The 7594-nt window shown below is 39.7% G+C and overlaps 1 long non-coding RNA gene across 1 annotated transcript; it reads right to left on the bottom strand.

Moving 5' to 3' along the window:
• Window positions 1-300: 300 nt before the first annotated feature.
• On the bottom strand, window positions 301-6947 carry LOC117557419. The gene is made up of 8 exons (XR_004570710.1): window positions 6642-6947; window positions 5868-5946; window positions 5673-5786; window positions 5397-5495; window positions 3430-3541; window positions 3065-3232; window positions 2773-2927; window positions 301-1416 (listed from the first exon to the last, which is right to left on the bottom strand). It is a non-coding gene; the product is annotated as an uncharacterized LOC117557419 (long non-coding RNA).
• Between the last annotated feature and the right edge of the window lie 647 nt (window positions 6948-7594).

Below are 7594 nucleotides of genomic sequence, written 5' to 3' on the forward strand. Positions count from 1 at the left end.
GAATGCCATTTAAGCCAAAATTAAATAAATACATACATAATTTAATAAATACATATATATAAATATGCCTATGAAATAAATTATGAAATAAATAAATGAGGCAATAAATATGTATACATGTACATTTAAATACACATTTATTTATTTCATGGGACTTTTATTTCATAATGACACATTTATTTATTTCAAGAGACTTTTATTTCATAATGACATATTTATTTATTTCAAGAGACTCGTATTTCATAATGACATATTTATTTATTTCAGGTGACTTGTATTTCATGATGAGACATTTCCATTCCTTATATGCAAATGAACGGGGCGTGGTTAGCTCACAGATCCAGAGACCCAGACCAAAGCAACAGCACCACACTGACTACTCGAGAAGAGGAAGAAAATGGAGAATGCAAAAGAAGGCAAACTTCTAAATTCTCAGTCAGACATCGCATGTAATCTGATATTCTAAATTTCACCCGCCAGAAATGTTCGCTTCGGTGTAAATTGTCCGTTGGCAAACCAGTTGACTTCTTCTTCTCTCGGTTTTTTGGCGGATTGCAAACAACTTTAAGGTGCATACCGCCACCTACTGTACATGAGTGTGAATCATCATATCATTCCATCTCTTAACTCATGGACGTATCTATGATCTAATCCAAAAATAAATAAATAAAAAACATAATAAATAAAACAAAACAACTATCTATGATCTTTCCTGACCTAATGTTAGATAATTGTACCTACCCCAGTTTCACTAAAGGTAAACAGTGCCTTTCTGGTAGCTCTTTCTCCCTCTCCTTTTGTTCCCAAAATACCAACCACACTCCATTCCCTCTCTGCCTCTAAAACGTTATCCTTTAGTTTTTCTCTTTCAGCTTTATAGATGTTCCACATTTTCTTTAACTCCACAGTTCCTACACTTGTCACTGTTACTTTTCCCCATGACATGCAGCGTACCATTCAATGCTGTGTGATTTATTCTAAGTCTAGCTATCATCATTTCCTCCCTTCTGTTTCTTTCTTTATAAATATTTGTCTGCTGGCATACCAGCAGACCAGCATTTATCTATCACCAGCTTATGTTAGTATTAAATATACAATGTATTCTGGTAACTATCAAGATAAAGACATTGTATAGTGTTCATAACAGTATTTGTATTTAATAAATTATACTTAATACAATAATATTACAAAAAAAACCTACATCTAAATAAATATATCATCTAAAATAGATGCATTTGATTTAAAAACAAATATAATTCAAAATGTAAACAGCAACAAAGAAATTATAAACATTTTTTTTCTTTTTCTTGTTAATATCCATTATCTTCTCTGTTATGTATCTTCCGGTCTTTGCCAATCTGGCCAGCATTTCTTGGTCCTCCACGTCTTCCTCGTACAGCCACTGCTTGAAGCAAACTGAAAATAAGAAACAACAATGTTTTAACAAATCGTATTCAATTATGTGATGATAGAACTGCAAACAGAATAGCTGTAACTTTAACAAAATAAATAACTCAGTTACCTCTAATCATTAACCCATGTTTGTATCATTGAGTTAACTCTGTGTGTTGCTGCTAGCATACATAATATATACCTGACGTGGAAACGTTACTCGTGGATGGGGCTACAGAGCTACTAGAAAGACAGTCGAACCCGGTGCATTCCTCCGTCTGAATGTGGAGCACTTTTGCTAAATGTTTAGACAAATAGCTCGTGTTACCGCCCTTACATGCTAAACTCTTATTCCACTTTTGGCAACAAGCATTTTCCACCTCAAGACCAAGCCCCCAGGAAGTGCGCCGGACTCTGAGGAAACGGCGGTACTACAATTTCCTTATCAGTCTGTGATGTCGACCGGCCCAGAAATACTTTTTCCCATAGACTAACATGGGGAAAGAGACGTCTGTAAATCGGTGGATAATTTTTTTGAAACTAAATAAACTACCCAGTATGAACTATTGTATAGCCCTAGAATCATTAAGTCCTTAAAGTTGTAAAATGCACTAAAAGCCGAATCTAGATTTATTCTCTCTCTCCATTCTTTCTAGTGAGCCGAAAGTGTGTGCTCGGGGGGCGGGGCTAAGGGGTGCATGCTCTGTGAGCGCACAAACGGGTTCTTCTGCTCTGACAGCCAGGCATGACGGGTAATCTGTGACGTTTCGCTCTCTCAAAAGTTGGGCCATTTTGACTTCATGCGCCAATGAGCAGCTCTCATAGGAAAGAACGAGGCCCCTCCTCCGACGCTGTATCCAGTTCTTATTATACATCCATGCTCAAGACGGGTAACACAACTACCCTCGGGGCGCTTAGTTCTCTCCGCCATGTGTTTGTGTGCGTGCGTGTGTGTGTGTGTGTGTGTTGCATGCATGTAGCAAGTTCTGTGTGTAAACTGCCCCACCCCCTCGCACACCGACAGGGGAGAGAGATCTCTCGTCTGGATTGGAAAGATCGAAAATAAATCAGACGCACTTTGTAGTCTTATTGCATATTAGAAACGGAGTTGGCGACAGTAAGACTGCGACATAATGTTTATGTAGATATAATACATATGACATCTATTTTTTAAATGTCTCCAGTACCGATAAAAAGATCGATAACGTTGGACGTTAACGGTACCACGGTCTTTAATAATTCAGCCCCGGGGCCCCGTTAATACTGGGGCTCGGTACCCATCCCTAGTTTTAATTATTACATCATCAATATTACATTTCAAATAACCAAGTACATTGGTGTCTCACAAAGCGCAAGTGGCTAATGCTGCTAAGAACATACCTGGTGATGGTGATGATGGTGGCTCTTCGCTGCAGGATCTGGTCGATGTCCTCCTAGTAGAAGCGATTGCCTTCGTCGTTCTCGTCCATGATGGCGGCGTAGGCTCCTTTCCTCAGCAGGTCCTCGATCTCCTTCTTGGAGAACTGCTGGACCGGCTAAAGGCGACGCAGAGAGACATTTACACAAGTGGATTTAGAAAACTCTTTTCGAAAATAAACTAAGCGTACTGCAACAGCGACTGACCCAAAAATGACTTGGCATCTAGAAATATGACAGATTTTCTTTTTCTCACCCCGTTGTTGTTGCCTTCTTTGTTCCCACTCATGCTCTGCAGGACGGCACGGTCCAGCCCGAGCTTCAGACTAGCTTTATCCAGCATTTCCCTCTCATAGTTTCTAGTGATCAGACGGTACACCTTCACCACCTTAGGCTGGCCAAAACGATGACACCGAGCTTGAGCCTGAAATAAAAAATTAAAAGAGGGGTCAAAAGAGCATCATGTGCAGCTGCTGTTCAACGTTTTTAAGCATTAAATGGGAAAATAATATACACTTAAAGAACCGAGGGAATAAACGGAAAGACTGTAGTTGTTGTTGTTGTTGTTGTAGCCCTATTGAACTATCTTTAGGACAGACAGAGCAGATATATATATCGTACCTGCAGGTCATTTTCAGGGTTCCAGTCAGAGTGGAATATCACACAGGTGTCCGCAGCAGTGAGATTCACAAGTTCTTGATCAGGTGTTTGATGTGGGCTGGCATGATCCTTTCTGCAGCGATAAATAATTAAAACAAAGAAGACATTATTACATTACATTACATTGCATTTAGCTGACGCTTTTATCCAAAGCGACTTACAATAAGTGCGTTCGTCCAACAAAATACAACTTGAAGAAAACAGAATCATATAAGTACATCAGGTTCATAGAGCAAAAACATTTCAAGTGCTACTCAACTGGCTTTAGAAAAGCCAGTCCTTTATTAGTATAAAAGTGCTTCGTTAATAGTTCTATCGCTCGAAGTGGAGTCGAAAGAGATGAGTTTTCAGTTTGCGCCGGAAGATGTGCAAGCTATCTGCCGTCCTGATGTCAATGGGGAGCTCATTCCACCATCCTGGAGCCAGGACAGCAAACCCACGTGTTTTCACCGTTGGGAACTTGGGTCCCCCTCGCAGCGAGGGCGCAGCGAGTCGTTTGGCTGATGCAGAGCGTAGTGCACGCGCTGGGGTGTACGGTTTAACCATGTCCTGGATGTACGAAGGGCCAGATCCATTCGCAGCATGGTAAGCAAGTACCAGTGTCTTGAAGTGGATTCTAGCAGTTACCGGAAGCCAGTGAAGCGAGCGTAGGAGCGGAGTAGTGTGGGAAAATGTAGGAAGGTTGAAGACCAGACGAGCCGCTGCATTCTGGATGAGCTGCAGAGGTCGGATGGCACATGCAGGTAGACCAGCCAGGAGGGAGTTGCAGTAGTCTAGGCGTGAGATGACGAGAGCCTGGACCAGAACCTGAGTCGCTTTCTGTGTCAGCTGGGGACGTATCTTCCTGATGTTGTAAAGCGTGTATCTGCAGCAACGGGTTGTAGCAGCGATGTTTGCAGTGAAGGACAGGTTGTTATCTAGGGTCACACCCAGATTCCTTGCAGTCTGAGTCGGGGAAACAACTGAGGTGCCGATGTTGATTGTTAGGTCAAGAGTGGGACAATCTTTTCCCGGAAGGAAGAGCAGCTCAGTCTTGTCAAGGTTGAGTTTGAGGTGATGAGCAGACATCCACTGAGAGATGTCAGCTAGACAAGCAGAGATGCGTGCGACGACCTGGGTCTCTGAGCGGGGAAAGGACAGAATTAATTGGGTGTCATCAGCGTAGCAGTGGTAAGAAAAACCATGCGGGCTAATGACTGATCCGAGCGAGTTTGTGTACAGGGAGAAGAGGAGGGGACCAAGAACAGAGCCCTGAGGGACCCCCGTAGTTAATTGACAAGGGTCGGACTCAGACCCTCTCCAAGTCACCCTGTAGGTACGGTCTTTCAGATATGAGGTGAGGAGGGAAAGTGCAGAGCCTGAAACTCCAAGTTTTTGGAGAGTGCGAAGGAGGATCTGATGATTCACCGTGTCGAATGCAGCAGACAGGTCCAACAGGATTATTCTATTATTAATAATAGTAATGATGGTAACAACAATAATATTAGTATAACTATTTATATAGCACTTACACAATAATTGCAAAGTGATTCTCACAACAAAAATAAAGAACAAAACAATATCAACAATAAAAAAAGTAATTATTATAGGAATGTTAAGATACAAATAAATGATAAACATTCTAAGAGGCCGACTACAAAAGGTAGACTCAATGGCTCTTGATGACATCAATGAGCAGTCCCAAAACATGCTGCTGTATCAAAAGAAATATGTCCAGATTTCTTCTATTTAGTGTTGGATCATGTGTTGTATTGATTGCTGATGGATGTTAAGATATGTTTTACAATTATAACAAAAATATTATTGTAATTGGAATCAAAAAGTTTACAAATCATAGTTTTAATAAAATGACTAGCAATATAGGATTTATTCAACAGCGGTAAAGCATTAAGTTGCTAATTGAACGTACACTGAACTGTAAAACTTACCACTATTTAGGAAAGGACCTGATCAGAAGGATTGACTAGTAAGACAGCAAAGAGGTGGAGGAGGTCTCTGTCATGTACAACCATTGGTAGATGTTACACCTGAAAGAAAGATAAGGAAATAAGACAACACAGGAGGACAAACATCTTCTTAAGTAAAAGACGAAATCATGTCAAGCTTTACATCTTTCAGTCTTTACAATGCACTGTTGGAAATTACATTCCAAAAGCTAAATTCAAACTCAATACCATAAATAACTGGGTACCAAAGTGCTTTACCTGATAGAACACATTCCACACGGAGCAGCAACCATCCGGCTGGGCCTTTTGCTGCATATCATCTCCTCCCTCTCCACTGTTTCCATAGATATCTACTGCCTCTGTCGAATAAAACTGAAATGCCCCAAAACAATCATATTTAAAAAGTTAAAAACAATAACTTGCTTTTGGCATTCAAATGTATTAGAATCTCACCTTTTTCCTGGATGTCAGGAAGGCCAGGAAGTCGTTCCCTTCAAGTCCGCAACCAGTCATAGGAGTTCAAATGCAAAGCCTGAATGATGACAAGAGCGGGACTTACATTTTACAAGATAAGTAATACCAGAGCAGTGTTTAGGACATGCAGGGAACAGATCAAATCCCCTGACAGACTCCCACACCTTGGTGATGTCCTCATCTGATAATGATGTTTCATTTTTAGCAGCAAAGTAACATTACTCAAGGTATATGTTGGACCCAACTCATGTACAGTATGTTTTGCATCTCCTCAACAATGGTCTGTATAGTTGAGTAGAAACAAACTGTCCCTACAGTTTCAGGTAGATTAACAAAGAAAAGTTTGCAATGAAGCACAAAACCCCTCTTTGCATTAAGCTAGCTGCCACAGAAAGTACAGCTTAACATGCTAACCTGGTAGAGTTAGCTAACGTTAGCTAACTTCATGTCCAACTAAAAACCTCTAACGTGCATTACATTGACGATTTTAAACACAACTTAACTCTCTCAACTTGTAAAATAACATTAATTTAACATACCCTTAAATAACTACATCACGTTTTTCAGGGGCAACACAAACTGCAGAAAACGTTAGCTGCTAACTGTTCTTAGCTAAGACAGCTAGCTCGTAACAATAGCCTCCTAGCCAACGTAAGGTTACGTTAACATTAACTTAACGTTGAAAGAAAGCAAAACGAACCTTCGAGAAATATTTTACTCTCAGACTGGGTGTAATTGTGTAGCGTTGCTTACCTCCAGAAGGACTTTTAGCTGTTTCCCAGTAGAGACTAGAGAGAGCTGTCAGAGCGGTTGCTCCCAGATAAGACCAGATAAGACCAGAGAAGAACCAGTTAAGCACCAGAAAAGCACAAGAATGGATCTTGAACTGGTTTGGTTTATTGGCAGTTTGCAAACCACTTAAGAGTACTGGAGTGTGAAACAAAAGCTATTGAGTCAGTGTTGTGGTGCTGTTGCTTTGGTCTGGATCTGTGAGCTAACCACGCCCCGTTCATTTGCATATAAGGAATGGAAATGTCTCATCATGAAATACAAGTCACTGTGAAATAAATACATGCGTCATTATGAAATACAAGTCATCTGAAATAAATAAATATGTCATTATGAAATACGAGTCTCTTGAAATAAATAAATGTGTCATTATGAAATAAAAGTCTCTTGAAATAAATAAATGTGTCATTATGAAATAAAAATCCCTTGAAATAAATAAATGTGTATTTAAATGTACATGTATAGGCTACATATTTATTGCCTCATTTATTTATTTCAGAATTTATTTCATAGGCATATTTATATATATATGTATTTATTTAATTATGTATGTATTTATTCATTTATTTAATTTTGGCTTAAATGGCATTCCATAAAAACCTACCAGTTTCACTGGACATTTCCGGCGTGTTCATTTTCTGTATAAACCTTAAAGCCCCCTGAGACAAGGGGCTGCCCACAGTATTGCGTAATATGAGCATGTATATTAAATGTATATTAAAAATAAAGTAAAACATAATTAAAATAAAGAATAATAATTATCGAAAAATAATAATAATAGAAATAGATTTTAAAAAATCAATAAACAATGAGTCTTTGGGGCTGCCAGCCTTACAGGGACGACACCTTCGGAGGACCGCCCCCCTTCCGTGAGGAGGGGCTGCCGGGGGACTTAAATAAAATATAAATTATAACAA

The sequence above is a fragment of the Gymnodraco acuticeps genome, unplaced genomic scaffold (genome assembly GCF_902827175.1).
Source record: "Gymnodraco acuticeps unplaced genomic scaffold, fGymAcu1.1, whole genome shotgun sequence".
Lineage (NCBI taxonomy): Eukaryota > Metazoa > Chordata > Actinopteri > Perciformes > Bathydraconidae > Gymnodraco > Gymnodraco acuticeps.